The sequence below is a fragment of the Dendrobates tinctorius genome, unplaced genomic scaffold, assembly GCF_039654945.1.
Source record: "Dendrobates tinctorius isolate UK_male_01 unplaced genomic scaffold, ASM3965494v1 ptg000008l, whole genome shotgun sequence".
Lineage (NCBI taxonomy): Eukaryota > Metazoa > Chordata > Amphibia > Anura > Dendrobatidae > Dendrobates > Dendrobates tinctorius.
The window spans coordinates 32,601,586-32,628,479 of NW_027361676.1; positions in this window are offsets into that span (position 1 = coordinate 32,601,586).

Genomic DNA, 26,894 nt, shown 5'->3' on the forward strand with positions numbered 1-26,894 from the left:
GCTATGGCCTGTCCTGCTGGCCTCTACCTTCAGATGATCAATGGCTCCCATTTGTAATGGACGTCAACTTGCAAGCGGATGCAGTGGTGCTTTATGATCACCTTTCACAGTTGTGATAGTCACAGACGTGTGACATTCCTGCCACCATTTTTCAATGTCTCCTCTCATGGCAATCCAATAGAGCCTGTGGCTTCTGTCTTTTGCACTCCAAAATGACCAGACACATCATGATATACAGTGAGGACCATGTCTACATCTCTCCCTGTGATCACAATTTGATGGAGATGAGTAACGGTGATGTGATCCATGCTACTGCGATAAAGCAATCCTTTCTTCACAAAGAACCATTTTTGCTGTCTCCACAGGCATAGTAATTGAGGGTCTGCATCGCCTCTGCAACATCTACCGGGAGGTTTTCCCGCGATGAGTAATTCCCAAATTTCTGCCAACACTCGACTTCCCGTCTGTACTTGCATCCATGTCGTTTCCAGTAGCAGAGAGTCTGGACTGGCTTACTGAGATCGAAATATATACGAAGATTTAAAAGTACCACAACACTGTATACTGGTGTACGCTTCGAATACCTTTCCCTTTTTCTACTTTTTAAATTCTGGTGTAATACATACTGAGCCTGTGAGTGTCTGTCTCCGGAAGTATAGATGGAAATTTAAAATTACCCCTAGACTGGATACACCTGGTATGTGCTGATACAGTACCTTTGTTAAAAAATATTTATTATGGTATCATCCATAGTGAGTGAGCGTGTGTGGTTTACGCCGTCTATAAATACGGTGAATCGGAGATACCAATTTTTACCCTATACTCGATACAGCTTGTATCTTGTTATACAGTACCTTTGTTTGACATTTAGTATTACAGTCAAATCCATACTGAGTAAGCGTCTGAGAGTGACTACGGGACTATGTATACGGAGATTTCAATTGTACCCTATAATATATATACTTGCTATCTTGTTATCCAGTACCTTTTTTGCAACATCTTTTATTATGGTTAAACCCAGACTGAGTGAGCATCTGAGGGTGACTCCGGAAATGTATACCGAGATTTCAAATTTGCCCAACACTGTATACAGCTGTACACTTCTGATGCAGTAACCTTTTTTGCAATTTAGATTCTGGTGTAATCCATAATGAGCCTGTGAACGTCTGTCTGTTACTCCAGAAATATATTTTGAGATTTAAGATTACCCTAACACTGTATACAGCTGCACGCAAGTGTTATATTACCTATTTACAGCTTTTCATATTCTTGTGTAATCCATACTGGGTCTGAGAGCGTTTGTGCCTGCCTCCTGAAATATATATGGAGATTCAGAATGTTTACACTATACTATATATACCTTGTATCTGGTGATAGTGTACCTTTTTCAACTTTTTATTTTATTTTGTAATCCATACTGAGCCTGTGAGCATCTGTGTATGACTCATGAAATATATATGGAGATTTACTGTTATCCCTAGACTGTATAGAGCTGTACGCTTCTGATACAGTACCATATATCTGCTGGTATTTTGGGTCCATTTTCCAAAACATGAGGAAGTATGGTGGAAGATGATGTGGACATGGGGGGCCATCTGGTACTGATGGTGGTGCCAAAAACACAATAGCAGCTAAGGCAGGAGGTGTTGAGCCTGCATCATGGTGTAGCTCTGGAAGGCCTGTAACTTGGCTCCGTTTTCTGGGAGTAGGTAGACTGCTTTTAAAGCCAGAGCATCAGGAACTGTTTTTGGCTTACATTGCTGAAACAGCCTCCAGCTCTACCGCCTCCTCTTCTGAAGTTTCAAAAAATGCAAGCACTGAGTCATCAGTGCAGGCTTCTGATCAGGCGCAAGCCCTTTCCTTGTGTCCCTCACCCATACCAAAAGTGAAGGATGCGGCAGTACACACTTCAGATTACTCCATGGAGCTCTTTTCACATACCATGCCTGGGTTCATTAAAAATGGGGCCCATCATATACTGGAGCATTCCAAATGGGGGACATCAGACACTGGAGCAGCATTTACGGGGCCCATTATACACTGGAACATTAGAAATGGAGCACATTATATATGGAGCATTATTAGGGCCCATCATACACTGGAGCATCGTCCATGGGGACCAACATATACTGGAGCATTCCAAATGGGGGACATCAGACACTGGAGCAGGATTTACAGGGCACATTATACACTGAATCATTAGAAATGGAGCCCATTATATATGGAGCATTATTAGGGCCCATCATACACTGGAGCATCGTCCACGGGGACCAATTTATACTGGAGCATTCCAAATGGGGGACATCAGACACTGGAGCAGCATTTACGGGGCCCATTATACACTGGAACATTAGAAATGTGGCCCATTATATATGGAGCATTATTAGGGCCCATAAGATACTGGAGCATCATCCATAGGGACCATTATATACTGGAGCATTCCAAATGGGGGACATCAGACACTGGAGCAGCATTTACAGGGCCTATTATACACTGGATCATTAGAAGTGGGGCCCATTATATAAGGAGCATTATTAGGGCCCATAAGACACTGGAGCATCATCCATGAGGCCCATCATATACTGGAGCATTCCAAATGGGGGACATCAGACACTGGCGCAGCATTTACAGGGCCCATTATACACTGGATCATTAGAAACGTGGCCCATTATATATGGAGCATTATTAGGGCGCATAAGACGCTGGAGCATCATCCATGAGGCCCATCATATACTGGAGCATTCCAAATGGGGGACATCAGACACTGGAGCAGCATTTACGGGGCCCACTATACACTGGAGCATTAGAAATGTGGCCCATTATATATGGAGCATTATTAGGGCGCATAAGACGCTGGAGCATCATCCATGAGGCCCATCATATACTGGAGCATTCCAAATGGGGGACATCAGACACTGGCGCAGCATTTACAGGGCCCATTATACACTGGATCATTAGAAATGTGGCCCATTATATATGGAGCATTATTAGGGCGCATAAGACGCTGGAGCATCATCCATGAGGCCCATCATATACTGGAGCATTCCAAATGGGGGACATCAGACACTGGCGCAGCATTTACAGGGCCCATTATACACTGGATCATTAGAAATGTGGCCCATTATATATGGAGCATTATTAGGGCGCATAAGACGCTGGAGCATCATCCATGAGGCCCATCATATACTGGAGCATTCCAAATGGGGGACATCAGACACTGGAGCAGCATTTACGGGGCCCACTATACACTAGAGCATTAGAAATGGAGCCCATTATATATGGAACATTATTAGGGCCCATCATACACTGGAGCATCGTCCATGGGGACCAACATATACTGGAGCATTCCAAATGGGGGACATCAGACACTGGAGCAGCATTTACGGGGCCCATTATACACTGGAACATTAGAAATGGAGCACATTATATATGGAGCATTATTAGGGCCCATCATACACTGGAGCATCGTCCATGGGGACCAACATATACTGGAGCATTCCAAATGGGGGACATCAGACACTGGAGCAGGATTTACAGGGCCCATTATACACTGGATCATTAGAAATGGAGCCCATTATATATGGAGCATTATTAGGGCCCATAAGACACTGGAGCATCGTCCATGGGGACCATTATATACTGGAGCATTCCAAATGGGGGACATCAGACACTGGAGCAGCATTTACAGGGCCCATTATACACTGGATCATTAGAAATGTGGCCCATTATAAATGGAGCATTATTAGGGCCCATAAGATACTGGAGCATCATCCATGGGGACCATCATATACTGGAGCATTCCAAATGGGGGACATCAGACACTGGAGCAGCATTTACAGGGCCTATTATACACTGGATCATTAGAAGTGGGGCCCATTATATAAGGAGCATTATTAGGGCCCATAAGACACTGGAGCATCATCCATGAGGCCCATCATATACTGGAGCATTCCAAATGGGGGACATCAGACACTGGCGCAGCATTTACAGGGCCCATTATACACTGGATCATTAGAAATGTGGCCCATTATATATGGAGCATTATTAGGGCGCATAAGACGCTGGAGCATCATCCATGAGGCCCATCATATACTGGAGCATTCCAAATGGGGGACATCAGACACTGGCGCAGCATTTACAGGGCCCATTATACACTGGATCATTAGAAATGTGGCCCATTATATATGGAGCATTATTAGGGCGCGTAAGACGCTGGAGCATCATCCATGAGGCCCATCATATACTGGAGCATTCCAAATGGGTGACATCAGACACTGGAGCAGAATTTACGGGGCCCACTATACACTGGAGCATTAGAAATGTGGCCCATTATATATGGAGCATTATTAGGGCGCATAAGACGCTGGAGCATCATCCATGAGGCCCATCATATACTGGAGCATTCCAAATGGGGGACATCAGACACTGGCGCAGCATTTACAGGGCCCATTATACACTGGATCATTAGAAATGTGGCCCATTATATATGGAGCATTATTAGGGCGCATAAGACGCTGGAGCATCATCCATGAGGCCCATCATATACTGGAGCATTCCAAATGGGGGACATCAGACACTGGCGCAGCATTTACAGGGCCCATTATACACTGGATCATTAGAAATGTGGCCCATTATATATGGAGCATTATTAGGGCGCATAAGATGCTGGAGCATCATCCATGAGGCCCATCATATACTGGAGCATTCCAAATGGGGGACATCAGACACTGGAGCAGCATTTACGGGGCCCACTATACACTGGAGCATTAGAAATGGAGCCCATTATATATGGAACATTATTAGGGCCCATCATACACTGGAGCATCGTCCATGGGGACCAACATATACTGGAGCATTCCAAATGGGGGACATCAGACACTGGAGCAGCATTTACGGGGCCCATTATACACTGGAACATTAGAAATGGAGCACATTATATATGGAGCATTATTAGGGCCCATCATACACTGGAGCATCGTCCATGGGGACCAACATATACTGGAGCATTCCAAATGGGGGACATCAGACACTGGAGCAGGATTTACAGGGCCCATTATACACTGGATCATTAGAAATGGAGCCCATTATATATGGAGCATTATTAGGGCCCATCATACACTGGAGCATCGTCCATGGGGACCAATATATACTGGAGCATTCCAAATGGGGGACATCAGACACTGGCGCAGCATTTACAGGGCCCATTATACACTGGATCATTAGAAATGGGGCCCATTATATATGGAGCATTATTAGGGCCCATCATACACTGGAGCATCGTCCATGGGGACCAACATATACTGGAGCATTCCAAATGGGGACATCAGACACTGGAGCAGCATTTACGGGGCCCATTATATGCTGGAGCGTTAGAAATGGAGCCCTATATATGGAGCATTATTAGGGCCCATCATACACTGGAGCATCGTCCATGGGGACCAACATATACTGGAGCATTCCAAAAGGGGGACATCAGACACTGGAGCAGGATTTATGGGGCCCATTATATACTGGATCATTAGAAATGGGGCCCATTATATATGGAGCATTATTAGGGCCCATCATACATTGGAGCATCGTCCATGGGGACCAACATATACTGGAGCATTCCATATGGGGGACATCAGACACTGGAGCAGCATTTACAGGGCCCACTATACACTGGATCATTAGAAATGGGGCCCATTATATATGGAGCATTATTAGGGCCCATAAGACACTGGAGCATCATCCATGAGGCTCATCATATACTGGAGCATTCCAAATGGGGGACATCAGACACAGGAGCAACATTTACTGGGCCCATTATACACTGGATCATTAGAAATGAGGCCCATTATATATGGAGCATTATTATGGCCCATAAGACACTGGAGCATCATCCATGAGGCTCATCATATAGTGGAGCATTCCAAATGGTGGACATCAGACACTGGAGCAGCATTTATGGGGCCCATTATACACTGGAGCATTAGAAATGGAGCACATTATATATCGAGCATTATTAGGGCCCATCATACACTGGAGCATCGACCATGGGGACCATCATATACTGTAGCATTATGTGGAGCTCATCATATACTGTATGGAACATGATATGTGACCATTACCAATTATTCTCTATGGAGAAATATATGAGGCTCATTATTCTGTATGGCGCACAATGTGGTGGCCATAATACTGCATGGAGTAATACACTGTCCTTTTTTGAGCTATTGTGCATTTTACAATAGATCAGTCATGTCATGTAAGCAGTGAAGTATTTGTCATTGTACTATACCTCCAGTATATTTCTGTGCCGTATGGGATCATCATGAGTTGTGGTATGTGTTAAAGGGGCGCACTGACACTCTTTGGCCCAGGGCACACAAAAACCTGGAGCCAGCCCTACACCCCCACAACTTTAGCCAAATAGCCCCCAGTTTTCAATGCTAACTATTATTATGAAGTTAATTAAGGTTGACAAGCTTCAGTAATAAGAATTAATGTTTTTTGGCATTGAAATGGGCACTGTAGGTGTTTTTACTGTCCTCCACTCCTTGCCGACTTTGCTTCCCCATTGACTTGCATTGGGATTCGTGTTTCAGTCGGCCTCCGACTTTTCCCTATAGTCGGCCAATTTCGTTCAACCCGACTTTTGTGAAAGTCGGGTTTCATGAAACCAGACTCAACCCTAAAAAAGGCAAAGTGGCTTATCTCTACTCAGGAGAATAGGAAGAAAATTATAGACAAACATGTTACAGGTAAAAGTTATTTAACCATCTCCAAGCAGCTTGATGTTCCTTTAACTACTGTTGCACATATTATTCAGAAATATAAGCTCCATGAGACGGTAGCCAACATCCCTGGACGTGGCAGCAGAAGGAAAATTGATGACAAACCGAAGAGACGGACAATACGAATGGTAACAGAAAAGCCAAAAAAACTTTTAAACAGATAAAAGGTGAACTTCATGCTCAAGGAACATCAGTGTCCGATTGCACCATCCGTATTTTGTATGATCCAAAGTGGACTTCATGGGAGACGTCCAAGGAGGACACCATTGTTGAAAAAAAATCATTAAAAAGCCAGACTGGAATTTGCCAAACTACATGTTGACAGGCCACAAAGCTCCTGGGAGAATGTCCTATGAGACAAAAATTGAACTTTTTGGCAAGGCACATCAGCTTTATGTTCACAGACAGAAAAATGAAGCATATCAAGAAAAAACACTGTCCTAACTGTGAAACATGGAGGAGGCTCTGTTATGTTCTGGGGCTGTTTAGCTGCATACTGCGCAGGAAGTCTAGAATCTATGCAGGGTGCAATGAAATCTCAAGACTATCAAGAGATTCTAGAGAGAAATGTGCTGCCCAGTGTCAGAAAGTTTGGTCTCAGTTGCAAGTCATGGGTCTTCACCAGAATAATGACCCAAAACACACAGCTAAAAACACCCAAGAAATGACTAAGAGGAAAACATTGAACTATTCTGAAGTGGCCTTCTATGAGTCCTGATCTAAATCCTATTGAGCATCTTTGGAAAGTGCTGAAACATGCCATCTGGAAAAGGCAACCTTCAAACACAGGACAACTGGAGCAGATTGCTCTTGAGGAGTCGGCCAAAATACCTGTCGATAGGTGCAGAAGTCTCATTGACAGTTACAGGAATCATTTTATTGCAGTGATTGCCTCAAAAGGTTGTGCAACAAAATATATAGTTAAGGGTAACATCATTTCTGTCCAGGCCTATTTCATGAGTTTTATTTTTAAAAAATTCTGTGGAATCATGGTTGAAAAGCAATGTCTGACTTTCATTTGTTCATTTTCCTAGATTTTTTTTATTTATTATTACTTTGTCAGATTCAGGTTATTACTGTGACCATTGTGGGGTTTTCTTTCATTAACCCCTTCCCGACCTGTGATGCCATGTAGGCGTCATGAAAGTCGGTGCCAATCCAACCAGTGATGCCTATGTGGCATCATCGTGAGATCACGTTCCTGCGGGTCGGGTGACCGGGGTCACTGAAAGGTCACCAGACCCGCAGGTACAGGAGGACTCGTTCTTGACCCCAGGGGGGTGGCTTTGCCCCCCTGTGGCCACGATCACTCTGATTGGCTGTTGAAAATGAAACAGCCAATCAGAGCAATTGTAATATTTCACCAATGAAACTTGGTGAAATATTATAATCCAGCCATAGCCGATGCTGCAATATTATCAGCCATGGCTGGAGACCAAGATCTGCCACCACTGTCAGTATTTCCTCCCCTCCGTCCTGTCCTCCACTGTGCTCCCCTCGCCATCAGATTCCACCCCCTCCCCCCAGTACCTCCCGGTGTCACTCCTGGTGATCCACTGTCTCTAGGCCTTCCCCCATTGGCGCCGCCATCTTCTTCTGGTAAAAAAAAAAAGCAGGCACATGCGCAGTGCGCCCGCCAAGATCTGCCAGCTGGCACCCGGCAGATTCCATTCATTCATTCCAGGTACATTTTGATCACTGTGATAGACCCTATCACAGTGATCAAAATAAAAAATAGTAAATAAACCCACCCTTTATCACCCCCTTAGATAGGGAAAAATAATAAAATATTTTTTTTTTTATTTATTTTCATTTTTCCGTTAGCTTTAGAATTAGGGTTGAAATTAGGGTTATGGTTAGGGTTATAGTTAGGGTTAGGATTAGGGTTGGAATTAGGGTTAGGGTTGGAATTAGGGTTAGGTTTGGAATTAGGGTTAGGTTTGGAATTAGGGTTAGGATTAGGGTTAGGGGTGTGTTGAGGTTAGGGTTGGGATTAGGGTTAGGCTTGTGGTTAGGGTTATGGATAGGGTTGGGATTAGGATTAAGGGTGTGTTGGGGTTAGGGTTGGTTAGAATTGAGGGGTTTCCACTGTTTAAGCACATCAGGGCTCTCCAAATGCTACATGGCGCCACCATTGATTCCAGCCAATTTTGCTTTCAAAAAGTCAAATGGTGCTCCCTCCCTTCCGAGCCCCGACGTGTGCTGAAATAGTCGTTTACCCAAGCATATGGGGTATCATCGTACTCAGGAAAAATTGCACAACAACTTTGGGGGTCTAATTTCTCCTGTTACCCTTGGGAAAATTCAATATTGGGGGCTAAAAAATCATTTTTGTGGAAAAAATTTTTTTTATTTTGACAGCTCTGCGTTATAAACTTCTGTGAAGCACTTAGGGGTTCAAAGTGCTCACCGCACATCTAGATAAGCTCCTTGGGGTCTAGTTTCCAAAATAGGGTCACTTGTGGGGGGTTCCTACTGTTTAGGCACAGGAAGGGCTCTACAAGTGCAACATGACTCCCGCAGACCATTCCATCAAAGTCTGCATTCCAAACTTCCCTTTCGAGCCCTGACATGCGCCCAAACAGTGGTCCCCCCCATTTGGGGTACTAGGGTACTTAGGACAAATTGAACAGCAACTTTGGGGTCCAATTTCTCCTGTTACCCTTGTGAAAATAAAACATTGCGGGCTTAAAATAATTTTTGTGGGAAAAAAAATGATTTTTTTTATTTTCACGGTTCTGCGTTATAAACTTCTGTGAAGCACCTAGGGGTTCAAAGTGCTCGCCACACATCCAGATAAGCTCCTTGGATGGTCTAGTTTCCAAAATGATGTTAATTATGGGGGGTTTCTACTGTTTAGGCACATTAAGGGCTCTGCAAACGCAACATGATGCCCGCAGACCATTCCATCAAAGTCTGCATTCCAAAATGGCACTACTTCACTTTTGAGCCCCGACATGTGCCCAAATAGTAGTTGCCATCCATATTTGAGGTACTAGAGTATTCAGGACAAATTGGACAACAACTTTTGGGGTCCAATTTTTCCTGTTACCCTTGCAAAAATAAAAAAAAATTGCGGGCTTAAAAAATCATTTTTGTGCAAAAAAAAATGAAATTTTCACGGCTCTGCACTCTGAACTTTAGTGAAACTCTTGGGGTTTAAAGTTCTCACAATACATCTAGATAAGTTCCTTGGAGGGTCTAGTTTCCAAAATGTGGTCACTTGTGGGGGAGCTCCAATGTTTATGCACACAGGGGCTCTCCATATGCGACATGGTGTCCGTTAACGATTGGAGCTAATTTTCCATTCAAAAAGTCAAATGATGCTCCTTCCCTTCCGAGCCCTGCTGTGCGCCCAAACAGTGGTTTATGACCACATATGAGGTATCAGTGTACTCAGGAGAAATTGCCCAACTAAATTTTGGATCTATTTTATCCTGTTGCCCATGTGAAAATGAAAAAATGTACGCTAAAAGAAAATTTTTGTGAAAAAAAAGTACTTTTTCATTTTTACAGATCAATTTGTGAAGAACCTGGGGGTTCAAAGTGCTCACTATGCATCTAGTTAAGTTCCTTGGGGATCTAGTTTCCAAAATTGGGTCACTTGTGGAGGAGCTCAAATGTTTAGGTACACAGGGACTCTCCATACGCGACATGGTGTCAGCTAACGATTGGAGCTAATTTTCCATTCAAAAAGTCAAATGGCGCTCCTTCACTTCCAAGCCCTGCCGTGCACCAAACAGAGGATTATGACCAAATATTCGGTATCAGTGTACTCAGGAGAAATTGCCCAACAAATTTTAGGATCCATTTTATCCTGTTGCCCATGTGAAAATGAAAAAATTGATGCTAAAAGAAAATTTTTGTTGGAAAAATTAAAATGTCCATTTTTTCCTTCCACGTTGCTTTTGTTCCTGTGAAGCACCTGAATGGTTAATAATCTTCTTGAATGTAGTTTTGAGTAGCTTGAGTGGTCCAGTTTTTAGAATGGTGTCACTTTTGGGTATTTTCAGCCATATAGACTCCTCAAACTGACTTCAAATGTGAGGTGGTCCCTAAAAAAATTGTAATTTTGTAATTTGTAATTTTTGTTGTAAAAATGAGAAAATGCTGGTCAATTTTAACTCTTATAACTTACTAACAAAAAAATGTTGCTTCCAAAATTGCGCTGATGTAAAGTAGAAATGTGGGAAATGTTATTTATAAACTATTTTGTGTCACATAACTTTCTGGTTTAACAGAATAAAAGTTCAAATTTTGAAAATTGCAAAATTTTCACAATTTTCACCAAATTTCTGATTTTTTCACAAATAAACGCAAAAATTATCTACCTAAATTTACCACTAGCATGAAGCCCAATATGTCACAAAGAAACAGTCTCAGAATCGCTAGGTTCTGTGGAAGCGTTCCTGTGTTATTAGCTCATAAAGGGACACTGGTCAGAATTGCAAAAAATGGCCAGGTCATTAAGGTCAAAATAGGCTGGGTCGTGAAGGGGTTAAACGAGGGGAATCAACAATTTTCACCACGTGTGTATATTTTAATATTATTATTGCAGTATTATTATTAATTCTTATATGGTAGAATGGATTTTTTGGATATTTATGTCTTGCAGTAATCTTGATTTCCTCCCGGTGGAGTAATATTAGTAATTGACCCCCATTTGGAAAAGGGGGAGTATGGGACTGTGTGTTTGCAAATGTCAGGTCTAAATGTCACTCCAAATCCGTTCATGTCTTTATCTGTTGTACATGACGAGCTCTCTCTACCTTTTTTGCCCAATGTTGTAGAGTAGTGTTTTTTAAATATATATATGTGTACATAAATAAAAGAAAATTGAAAAAATGAAGGCAGCACACCAAAAGTTGATTGTTTAGTTTTGACTCTACAAATAAGCAATCAAGTTTTCTGACCTATTTTGATGTGCTGTATCCATTTTGTTTTTATCTGGATGGTTTGGTATGTACTTGAAGATGTGCTCTATTTTTCTAAATATCTACTATATAATCGTCTAACTAATTCTGTCTGTCTCTCTGTTTGTAACGGAAATCGCGCTTCGCTGATTGGTCGTGCCCGGCGACCAATCAGCGATATTGGCGCGGAATTTAACCCTCACTCACAGCGCGACGTAGTTCACTCATCTTTACTGAAGTTGTCAGTCAGTGTGATGTATTTCAGTCACGTTTACTGAACAAGTACATAGTTTAGTCACGTTTACTGAAGAAGTTCTGTCAGTCATAGTGGCACGTAGTTCAGTCACATATTATAGAATACCCGATGCGTTAGAATCGGGCCACCATTTAGTATTTACAGTATATAATTGTAAAAATATATACTGAATATAGCAGGTGAAATAAGTGTTGAGCACTTCACCAGTTTTCTAAGTAAACATATTCCTAAAGGTGCTGTTGACTAGTGTTGAGCGATACCATCCGATACCCTAAAATATCGGATCGGATGATATCTGCCCGATACAAAAAAAGTATCGGGTATCGCCGATTCCGATACCGGAAGTCCCATTCAAGTCTATGGGACTTCCGGTATCGGAATAAGAAAAACCCTTTTCTGTCCTTGTACAGCCTCTCGGGGGTGTGTACGGACTGCCGGGGGGCTGTACCGGCCTGCCAGGGGGCTGTGCGGACTGTCCGGGGGGCTGTGCGGACTGCCGGGGGTCTGTACCGGCCTGCTGGTGGTCTGTGCCGACTGCCCGGGGGTCTGTGCGGACTGCCCGGGGGGCTGTGCTGGCCTGCCGGTGGTCTGTTCCGACTGTCTGGGGGTCTGTGCAGACTGCGGGGGTCTGTGGAGGCATCGTCCGATGGGACTACAAGTAGTAGTCCCATCATCCGGCTAATGTGTTGAATGTAAAAATTTTTTTTAAAAAAAAACATACATACATACTACATACATAGTACATACATGTAACATACATACTACATGCTACATACATGCTACATACATGCTACATACATACTACATACATGCTACATACTACATACATGCAACATACATACTACATACATGCAACATACATACTACATGCATGCAACATACATAAATACAACATATATACTACATGCATGCAACATGCATACTACATATATACCACATATATACTACATGCATACTACATATATACCACATGCATGCAACATACATATATACTACATGCATGCAACATACATATATACTACATATATACTACATGCAACATACATACTATATATATACTACATGCATGCAACATACATATATACAACATATATACTACATGCATGCAACTTGCATACTACATATATACCACATATATACTACATGCATGCAACATACATATATAATACATATATACTACATGCATGCAACATGCATACTACATATATACCACATGCATGTAACATACATATATACAACATATATAATACATGCATGCAACATGCATACTACATATATACAACATATATACTACATGCATGCAACATACATACTACATATATACTACATGCATACTACATATATATCACATGCATGCAACATACATACTACATATATACCACATATATGCAACAAACATATATACAACATATATACTACATGCATGCAACATATATACAACATATATACTACATGCATGCAACATATATACAACATATATACTACATGCATGCAACATATATACAACATATATACTACATGCATGCAACATATATACAACATATATACTACATGCATGCAACATATATACAACATATATACTACATGCATGCAACATATATACAACATATATACTACATGCATGCAACATGAATACTACATATATACTACATGCATGCAACATGAATACTACATATATACTACATGCATGCAACATGAATACTACATATATACTACATGCATGCAACATGAATACTACATATATACTACATGCATGCAACATACATACTACATATATACTACATGCATGCAACATACATACTACATATATACTACATGCATGCAACATACATACTACATATATACTACATGCATGCAACATACATACTACATATATACTACATGCATGCAACATACATACTACATATATACTACATGCATGCAACATACATACTACATATATACTACATGCATGCAACATACATACTACATATATACTACATGCATGCAACATACATACTACATATATACTACATGCATGCAACATACATACTACATATATACTACATGCATGCAACATACATACTACATATATACTACATGCATGCAACATACATACTACATATATACTACATGCATGCAACATACATACTACATATATACTACATGCATGCAACATACATACTACATATATACTACATGCATGCAACATACATACTACATATATACTACATGCATGCAACATACATACTACATATATACTACATGCATGCAACATACATACTACATATATACTACATGCATGCAACATACATACTACATATATACTACATGCATGCAACATACATACTACATATATACTACATGCATGCAACATACATACTACATATATACTACATGCATGCAACATACATACTACATATATACTACATGCATGCAACATACATACTACATATATACTACATGCATGCAACATACATACTACATATATACTACATGCATGCAACATACATACTACATATATACTACATGCATGCAACATACATACTACATATATACTACATGCATGCAACATACATACTACATATATACTACATGCATGCAACATACATACTACATATATACTACATGCATGCAACATACATACTACATATATACTACATGCATGCAACATACATACTACATATATACTACATGCATGCAACATACATACTACATATATACTACATGCATGCAACATACATACTATATATACTACATGCATGCAACATACATACTACATATATACTACATGCATGCAACATACATACTACATATATACTACATGCATGCAACATACATACTACATATATACTACATGCATGCAACATACATACTACATATATACTACATGCATGCAACATACATACTACATATATACTACATGCATGCAACATACATACTACATATATACTACATGCATGCAACATACATACTACATATATACTACATGCATGCAACATACATACTACATATATACTACATGCATGCAACATACATACTACATATATACTGCATGCATGCAACATACATACTACATATATACTACATGCATGCAACATACATACTACATATATACTACATGCATGCAACATACATACTACATATATACTACATGCATGCAACATACATACTACATATATACTACATGCATGCAACATACATACTACATATATACTACATGCATGCAACATACATACTACATATATACTACATGCATGCAACATACATACTACATATATACTACATGCATGCAACATACATACTACATATATACTACATGCATGCAACATACATACTACATACACTCACTGGCCACTTTATTAGGTACACCATGCTAGTAAGGGGTTGGACCCCCTTTTGCCTTCAGAACTGCCTCAATTCTTCGTGGCAGAGATTCAACAAGGTGCTGGAAGCATTCCTCAGAGATTTTGGACCATATTGACATGATGGCATCACACAGTTGGCGCAGATTTGTCGGCTGCACATCCCTGATGCGAATCTCCCGTTCCACCACATCCCAAAGATGCTCTATTGGATTGAGATCTGGTGACTGAGGAGGCCATTTGAGTACAGTAAACTCATTGTCATGTTCAAGAAACCAATCTGAGATGATTCGAGCTTTATGACATGGCGCATTATCCTGCTGAAAGTAGCCATCAGATGTTGGGTACATTGTGGTCATAAAGGGATGGACATGGTCAGCAACAATACTCAGGTAGGCTGTGGCGTTGCAACGATGCTCAATTGGTACCAAGGGGCCCAAAGAGTGCCCAGAAAAAATTCCCCACACCATGACACCACCACCACCAGCCTGAACCGTTGATACAAGGCAGGATGGATCCATGCTTTCATGTTGTTTACGCCAAATTCTGACCCTACCATCCGAATGTCGCAGCAGAAATCGAGACTCATCAGACCAGGCAACGTTTTTCCAATCTTCTACTGTCCAATTTCGATGAGCTTGTGCAAATTGTAGCCTCAGTTTCCTGTTCTTAGCTGAGAGGAGTGGTACCCAGTGTGGTCTTCTGCTGCTGTAGCCCATCTGCCTCAAAGTTCGACGCACTGTGCATTCAGAGATGCTCTTCTGCCTACCTTGGTTGTAACGGGTGGCAATTTGAGTCACTGTTGCCTTTCTATCAGCTCGAACCAGTCTGCCCATTCTCCTCTGACCTCTGGCATCAACATGGCATTTCCGGCCACAGAACTGCCGCTCACTGGATTTTTTTTCTTTTTCGGACCATTCTCTGTAAACCCTAGAGATGGTTGTGCGTGAAAATCCCAGTAGATCAGCAGTTTCTGAAATTCTCAGACCAGCCCTTCTGGCACCAACAATCATGCCACGTTCAAAGGCACTCAAATCACCTTTCTTCCCCATACTGATGCTCGGTTTGAACTGCAGGAGATTGTCTTGACCATGTCTACATGCCTAAATGCACTGAGTTGCCGCCATGTGATTGGCTGATTAGAAATTAAGTCTTAACACACAGTTGGACAGGTGTACCTAATAAAGTGGCCAGTGAGTGTATATACTACATGCATGCAACATACATACTACATATATACTACATGCATGCAACATACATACTACATATATACTACATGCATGCAACATACATACTACATACACTCACTGGCCACTTTATTAGGTACACCTGTCCAACTGTGTGTTAAGACTTAATTTCTAATCAGCCAATCACATGGCGGCAACTCAGTGCATTTAGGCATGTAGACATGGTCAAGACAATCTCCTGCAGTTCAAACCGAGCATCAGTATGGGGAAGAAAGGTGATTTGAGTGCCTTTGAACGTGGCATGATTGTTGGTGCCAGAAGGGCTGGTCTGAGTATTTCAGAAACTGCTGATCTACTGGGATTTTCACGCACAACCATCTCTAGGGTTTACAGAGAATGGTCCGAAAAAGAAAAAAAATCCAGTGAGCGGCAGTTCTGTGGCTGGAAATGCCTTGTTGATGCCAGAGGTCAGAGGAGAATGGGCATACTGGTTCGAGCTGATAGAAAGGCAACAGTGACTCAAATTGCCACCCGTTACAACCAAGGTAGGCAGAAGAGCATCTCTGAACGCACAGTGCGTCGAACTTTGAGGCAGATGGGCTACAGCAGCAGAAGACCACACTGGGTACCACTCCTCTCAGCTAAGAACAGGAAACTGAGGCTACAATTTGCACAAGCTCATCGAAATTGGACAGTAGAAGATTGGAAAAACGTTGCCTGGTCTGATGAGTCTCGATTTCTGCTGCGACATTCGGATGGTAGGGTCAGAATTTGGCGTAAACAACATGAAAGCATGGATCCATCCTGCCTTGTATCAACGGTTCAGGCTGGTGGTGGTGGTGTCATGGTGTGGGGAATTTTTTCTTGGCACTCTTTGGGCCCCTTGGTACCAATTGAGCATCGTTGCAACGCCACAGCCTACCTGAGTATTGTTGCTGACCATGTCCATCCCTTTATGACCACAATGTACCCAACATCTGATGGCTACTTTCAGCAGGATAATGCGCCATGTCATAAAGCTCGAATCATCTCAGATTGGTTTCTTGAACATGACAATGAGTTCACTGTACTCAAATGGCCTCCTCAGTCACCAGATCTCAATCCAATAGAGCATCTTTGGGATGTGGTGGAACGGGAGATTCGCATCAGGGATGTGCAGCCGACAAATCTGCGCCAACTGTGTGATGCCATCATGTCAATATGGTCCAAAATCTCTGAGGAATGCTTCCAGCACCTTGTTGAATCTCTGCCACGAAGAATTGAGGCAGTTCTGAAGGCAAAAGGGGGTCCAACCCGTTACTAGCATGGTGTACCTAATAAAGTGGCCAGTGAGTGTATATACTACATGCATGCAACATACATACTACATATATACTACATGCATGCAACATACATACAACATACATACTACATGCATGCAACATACATACTACATGCATGCAACATACATACTACATGCATGCAACATACATACTACATGCATGCAACATACATACTACATGCATGCAACATACATACTACATGCATGCAACATACATACTACATGCATGCAACATACATACTACATGCATGCAACATACATACTACATGCATGCAACATACATACTACATGTATACCACATATATACTACATGCATGCAACATACATACTACATGTATACCACATATATACTACATGCATGCAACATACATATATACTACATATATACTACATGCATGCAACATACATATATACTACATATATACCACATGCATGCAACATGCATACTACATATATACGACACAGTATATACTACATGCATGCAACATACATATATACCACATGCATGCAACATGCATACTACATGCATGCAACATACATACTACATGCATGCAACATACATACTACATGCATGCAACATACATACTACATGCATGCAACATACATACTACATGCATGCAACATACATACTACATGCATGCAACATACATACTACATGCATGCAACATGCATACTACATGCATGCAACATGCATACTACATGCATGCAACATGCATACTACATGCATGCAACATACATACTACATGCATGCAACATACATACTACATGCATGCAACATACATACTACATATATACTACATGCATGCAACATACATACTACATGCATGCAACATACATACTACATGCAACATACATATATACTACATGCATACAACATGCATACTAATAATAATAATAATCTTTATTTATATAGCGCCAGCATATTCCGCAGCGCTTTACAGTTGAACAGTTTTAAACACAACAGTCATAAGTAACAACGTTAACAATACAATAATTAAAGCGAAATAAGATGACCCTGCTTGTGGGAGCTTACAATCTACAATGAGGTGGGGGAGATACAAAGCACAGGTTTGTATTTACAATGATGTATTTACAATGATGGTCCAGCCATCTTCAGGGGGTGGGGGTTAGATGGAGATAGTGAATGGGCTACACACACACACAAACATAACATGACTTTGATTACTGAATGTGATAGGCCACTCTGAACAGATGCGTTTTGAGCGAGCGCCTAAAACTATGCAAATTGTGGATGGTCCTAATATCTTGGGGTAGAGCATTCCAGAGAATTGGCGCAGCACGGGAGAAGTCTTGGAGTCGGGAGTGGGAGGTACGGATTAGGGCAGAGGTTAGTCGAAAGTCATTTGCAGAGCGCAGCGGTCGGTTAGGCCGATAGACAGAAATGAGGGAGGAGATGTAAGGGGGTGCCGCACTGTGGAGCGCTTTGTGGGTGAGAACAAGTACTTTGAATTGTACCCTGTAATGAATTGGCAGCCAGTGTAACGACTGGCAAAGAGCGGACGCGTCTGAGTAACGATTAGCCAGATGGACAACCCTGGCTGCTGCAATAAGGATAGACTGGAGAGGGGAGAGTCGAGTGAGAGGGAGGCCAATTAATAGAGCATTACAGTAGTCCAGGCGGGAGTGGATCAGGGCGACAGTGAGAGTTTTTGTTGTTTCCATGGTGAGAAAAGGGCGGATTCTAGAGATGTTCTTTAGGTGTAAGCGGCATGAGCGGGCAAGAGATTGTATATGGGAGGTGAAGGAGAGATTGGAGTCAAACATAACACCCAGACAGCGCGCCTGCTGTCAGGGTGTTATTATGGTGCCACCCACAGAGAGGGAAATGTCAGATTTAGGGAGGTTGGTAGATGGTGAGAGCAGAAGAAGTTCAGTTTTGGAGAGGTTGAGTTTCAGATAGAGAGCAGACATGATGTTGGAGACTGCAGACAGTCAGTGGTGTTCTGTAGTACAGCGGAGGTAAGGTCACGGGATGATGTGTACAGTTGTGTGTCATCAGCATAAAGATGGTACTGAAAGCCAAATCTGCTGATGGTCTGTCCAATTGGGGCCGTGTAGAGAGAGAAGAGAAGGGGGCCAAGGACTGAGCCCTGAGGTACCCCAACAGTGAGAGGAAGAAGAGATGAAGTGGAGCCAGAAAACAGAACACTGAAGGAGCGGTCGGAAAGATAGGAGGAGAACCAGGAAAGAGCAGTGTCCTTAATGCCTAGTGACTGGAGCCTAGAGAGTAGGAGAGGATGGTCAACAGTGTCGAAAGCTGCAGAAAGGTCGAGAAGAATGAGCAGAGAGTGGTCACTATTACGTTTTGCTGTCAGAAGGTCATTGGTCACTTTGATGAGTGCAGTTTCTGTCTAATGTAGGGGGCGGAAACCGGACTGTGAAGGGTCTAGGAGGGAGTGAGTGGAGAGGTAACGGGTAAGGCGGGAGTATATCAGGCGCTCCAAGAGTTTAGAGATGAAGGGGAGATTGGAGACTGGTCTGTAGTTGTTTGTGCAGGATGGGTCAAGGGTGAGTTTCTTTAGTAATGGAGTAATGATAGAGTGTTTGAAGGAGGAGGGGAAAATGCCAGAGGAGAGGGAGAGATTAAAGATTTGTAGTTAGGTGAGTTGTGACGACTGGAGAGAGAGACTGGAGGAGATGTGAGGGAATGGGGTCAGTTGTGCATGTAGTCGGACGAGAAGAGGAGAGGAGCCTGGAGACGACTTCTTCTGTGATGGGATCGAATGTGGAGAGTGAGCCAGGGGAAATGCAGGGAGGGATGGGAGTCACTGAATTTGGTGATTGGGAGCGGATTTCCTGACAGATATTGTCTATTTTCTCTATAAAGTGGGAGGCAAGGTCATCAGCGCAAATGTCTGTGATAGGGGCTTGTGCTTTTGGCCTGAGGAGGGAGTGAAAGGTGTCAAAAAGTTTCTTGGGGTTGTTGGATAGTGAGGAGATCAGGGTGGTGAAGTAGGTCTGTTTGGCGAGGTGAAGGGCAGAGTTATATGTCCTTAACATAAATTTGAAGTGTATGAAGTCTTCTGGTGTGCGTGTTTTCCTCCATAAGCGTTCAGCACACCTAGAGCATCGCTGGAGAAATCGGGTTTGCGATGTGAGCCAGGGCTGTTTCACTCTGTGTTTGGAGGTTCTGAGGGTGAGGGGAGCTACTTGGTCAAGGGTGCTTCTAAGAGTGTCATTGAAGTGATGTACAGCCAGATCAGGACAGGACAAAGAAGAGATTGGGGACAATGATGAGTGTAGGGAGTCTGAAAGTGCATGAGGGTTAATGGCTTGTAGATTTCTGACTGAATGGTAGGTAGGAGGGTGCTGGGGTGAGCGAGGATTTGTGAGTGTAAAGGAGAGAATGTTGTGGTCAGAGAGGGGAAGCGGTGAGTTATCTAGGTGGGAGATTGAGCAGAGCCGGGCGAAAACCAGGTCCAGGGTGTTACCGTCTTTGTGTGTTTCAGAGGTTGAGAGCTGAGAGAGGCCTAGAGAAGTGGTTAGTGATAGAAGCTGGGATGCAGATGTGGAAGTGGGGCTGTTAATGGGGATGTTGAAGTCTCCCAGGATAAGGGTTGGTAGTTCTGAGGACATGAAGTGCGGCAGCCAGGCAGAGAAATGGTTCAGGAAGTGGGTGGGTGAGCCTGGGGGTCGGTATATGACCGCTACTCTGAGGGAGAGGGGACGGAAGAGCCTGATGGTGTGGACTTCAAAAGAAGGGAATGAGAGTGATGGAACTGGGGGGATGACCTGGAAAGTGCATTGTGGGGACAGGAGTATGCCGGCTCCACCACCAGGTCTGTTTGTCGGTCTCGGGGAATGGGAGAATTGTAAGCCACCATGGGAAATGGCAGCAGGAGAGACAGTGTCAGAATCCTGAATCCAGGTTTCCGTGAGGGCCAACAGATTCAGAGAGTTTTTCAGAAAGTAATTGTGTAGGAAAGGAAGCTTGTTGCATACAGACCGTGTATTCCAAAGGGCACAATTGAAAGAAGGAGATGAAGGAGTGCAAATAATATTAGTAAGATTATTAAGGTTTCGATGTGAGGTAGGGTAGGGGTTGAGGTTGGGGGATGGTGGACCGGGGTTGGGGGAGATGTCCCCTGAAATTAGTAGGAGCAGGAAGATAAAGAGCTAGTTGTTTTTGGAATTGTATGAAGATTGTTTGTGCAGTGTGTTCGGGCAAGATGGCCTGAGGTTTTTTAAGACGGTGAGAAGTGCATGGGAGCTGTACATGGGAGAAGGACAGAGAGAGGAGCTGATGTATATGAGTTGTGATGGAGGGGGGATTGGTCGGTGAAAGTGGATTGCAAGAGAACATAGGATAGGAATAAGGCACATGGATAAAAGGGACAGCAGAGTGTGGGTTACCTGGCTCCTGCCCTGACTAACTGCCATGTAATAACTGCTGTATCCCGACGCTTATCTTCGTGACGCTTTGCTTCTGTGATGCGTGCACCCCTATGGATGGTTCTAAATTTATAGTCCAGACTGCTGGGTCAGAAGAGATGGATTGTGGGAACTGGTTGAGGATAATTTGGCAGCTGGGGTCAGCACACCAGGGTTTTTTTTTTTTTTGGATGATCAAAGGACATTCAGCCTGGCAACATCTATTTTAACACCTCCACCAGATAAGATCTACACTGATCCCAGTCATGGAAATGCAACAGTGAGTTTTAAGTACAATGCACCAAATGATTTATAACAATGAATTAGCAGACACATTAAAATATGTTTCTAGATGGTAAAGCAGCAGATGACATAGCAGACAGCAAGCAGAGGTGGGAATTTTTTACCATTAGAGTCTATTGCAGCAGATGAGACAGCAATCAGAGGTGGGAAGTTGTACCATTTGAATATGTTGCAGAAGACAGCAAGCAGAGGGAATTTTTACCATTAGAGTCTATTGCAGCAGATGAGACAGCAATCAGAGGTGGGAAGTTGTACCATTTGAATATGTTGCAGAAGACAGCAAGCAGAGGGAATTTTTACCATTAGAGTCTATTGCAGCAGATGAGACAGCAATCAGAGGTGGGAAGTTGTACCATTTGAATATGTTGCAGAAGACAGCAAGCAGAGGGAATTTTTACCATTAGAGTCTATTGCAGCAGATGAGACAGCAATCAGAGGTGGGAAGTTGTACCATTTGAATATGTTGCAGAAGACAGCAAGCATATATATACTACATATATATATATATATATATATATATACAATATACATATATACATATACAAGCATATACTACATATATACTACATTCATGCAACATACATATATACTACATATATACCACATGCATGCAACATGCATACTACATATATACTACATGCATGCAACATACATATATACTACATATATACCACATGCATGCAACATATATACTACATATATACCACATACTGTATATACTACATTCATGCAACATACATATATACTACATATATACCACATGCATGCAACATGCATACTACATGCATGCAACATACATATATACTACATATATACCACATGCATGCAACATGCATACTACATATACCACATGCATGCAAAATGCATACTACATGCATGCAACATGCATACTACATGCATGCAACATGCATACTACATGCATGCAACATGCATACTACATGCATGCAACATGCATACTACATGCATGCAACATACATATACTACATGCATGCAACATACATATACTACATGCATGCAACATACATATACTACATGCATGCAACATACATATACTACATGCATGCAACATACATATACTACATGCATGCAACATACATATACTACATGCATGCAACATACATATACTACATGCATGCAACATACATATACTACATGCATGCAACATACATATACTACATGCATGCAACATACATATACTACATGCATGCAACATACATATACTACATGCATGCAACATACATATACTACATGCATGCAACATACATATACTACATGCATGCAACATACATATACTACATGCATGCAACATACATATACTACATGCATGCAACATACATATACTACATGCATGCAACATACATATACTACATGCATGCAACATACATATACTACATGCATGCAACATACATATACTACATGCATGCAACATACATATACTACATGCATGCAACATACATATACTACATGCATGCAACATACATATACTACATGCATGCAACATACATATACTACATGCATGCAACATACATACTACATGCATGCAACATACATACTACATGCATGCAACATACATACTACATGCATGCAACATACATACTACATGCATGCAACATACATACTACATGCATGCAACATACATACTACATGCATGCAACATACATACTACATGCATGCAACATACATACTACATGCATGCAACATACATACTACATGCATGCAACATACATACTACATGCATGCAACATACATACTACATGCATGCAACATACATACTACATGCATGCAACATACATACTACATGCATGCAACATACATACTACATGCATGCAACATACATACTACATGCATGCAACATACATACTACATATATACTACATATATACTACATGCATGCAACATACATACTACATATATACTGCATGCATGCAACATACATACTACATATATACTACATGCATGCAACATACATACTACATGTACAGTGGGGCAAAAAAGTATTTAGTCAGTCAGCAATAGTGCAAGTTCCACCACTTAAAAAGATGAGAGGCGTCTGTAATTTACATCATAGGTAGACCTCAACTATTTGAGACAAATTGAGAAAAAAAAATCCAGAAAATCACATTGTCTGTTTTTTTTTCATTTTATTTGCATATTATGGTGGAAAATAAGTATTTGGTCAGAAACAAAATTTCATCTCAATACTTTGTGATATATCCTTTGTTGGCAATGACAGAGGTCAAACGTTTTCTGTAAGTCTTCACAAGGTTGCCACACACTGTTGTTGGTATGTTGGCCCATTCCTCCATGCAGATCTCCTCTAGAGCAGTGATGTTTTTGGCTTTTCGCTTGGCAACACGGACTTTCAACTCCCTCCAAAGGTTTTCTATAGGGTTGAGATCTGGAGACTGGCTAGGCCACTCCAGGACCTTGAAATGCTTCTTACGAAGCCACTCCTTCATTGCCCTGGCGGTGTGCTTTGGATCATTGTCATGTTGAAAGACCCAGCCACGTTTCATCATCAATGCCCTTGCTGATGGAAGGAGGTTTGCACTCAAAATCTCACGATACATGGCCCCATTCATTCTTTCATGTACCCGGATCAGTCGTCCTGGCCCCTTTGCAGAGAAACAGCCCCAAAGCATGATGTTTCCACCACCATGCTTTACAGTAGGTATGGTGTTTGATGGATGCAACTCAGTATTCTTTTTCCTCCAAACACGACAAGTTGTGTTTCTACCAAACAGTTCCAGTTTGGTTTCATCAGACCATAGGACATTCTCCCAAAACTCCTCTGGATCATCCAAATGCTCTCTAGCAAACTTCAGATGGGCCCGGACATGTACAGGCTTAAGCAGTGGGACACGTCTGGCACTGCAGGATCTGAGTCCATGGTGGCGTAGTGTGTTACTTATGGTAGGCCTTGTTACATTGGTCCCAGCTCTCTGCAGTTCATTCACTAGGTCCCCCCGCGTGGTTCTGGGATTTTTGCTCACCGTTCTTGTGATCATTCTGACCCCACGGGGTGGGATTTTGCGTGGAGCACCAGATCGAGGGAGATTATCAGTGGTCTTGTATGTCTTGCATTTTCTAATTATTGCTCCCACAGTTGATTTCTTCACTGCAAGCTGGTTGGCTATTGCAGATTCAGTCTTCCCAGCCTGGTGCAGGGCTACAATTTTGTTTCTGGTGTCCTTTGACAGCTCTTTGGTCTTCACCATAGTGGAGTTTGGAGTCAGACTGTTTGAGGGTGTGCACAGGTGTCTTTTTATACTGATAACAAGTTTAAACAGGTGCCATTACTACAGGTAATGAGTGGAGGAAAGAGGAGACTCTTAAAGAAGAAGTTACAGGTCTGTGAGAGCCAGAAATCTGGATTGCTTGTTTCTGACCAAATACTTATTTTCCACCATAATATGCAAATAAAATGAAAAAAAAACAGACAATGTGATTTTCTGGATTTTTTTTCTCAGTTTGTCTCCCATAGTTGAGGTCTACCTATGATGTAAATTACAGACGCCTCTCATCTTTTTAAGTGGTGGAACTTGCACTATTGCTGACTGACTAAATACTTTTTTGCCCCACTGTATACCACATATATACTACATGCATGCAACATACATACTACATGTATACCACATATATACTACATGAATGCAACATACATATATACCACATGCATGCAACATGCATACTACATATATACGACATATATACTACATGCATGCAACATACATACTACATATATACGACATATATACTACATGCATGCAACATACATACATACCACATGCATACTACATGTATGCAACATGCATACTACATATATACTACATGCATGCAACATACATACATGCATGCAACATACATACTACATGCATGCAACATGCATACTACATATATACCACATATATACTACATTCATGCAACATACATATATACTACATATATACCACATGCATGCAACATGCATACTACATATATACTACATGCCTGCAACATACATACATACTACATATATACCACATGCATGCAACATGCATACTACATATATACTACATGCATGCAACATGCATACTACATATATACTACATGCATGCAACATACATATATACTACATATGTACTACATGCATGATACATACATACATACTACATACATGCAACATACATATATACTACATACAATACATTCATACAATACATACATATAGACATACAGTGCATATAACAGAGTACATACTCACCATCACTTGTCACTTTGTTCCCCGAAGCCATTGTCATCTATGGAATAAATATTAAAATAAAAAACCACCAATATACTTACCCCTGATCCGCAGAAGTACACGAGTGTCCCACGACGATCTTGCGTGGAGAACAGCAGCATCAGCTGATGCTACCGTTCT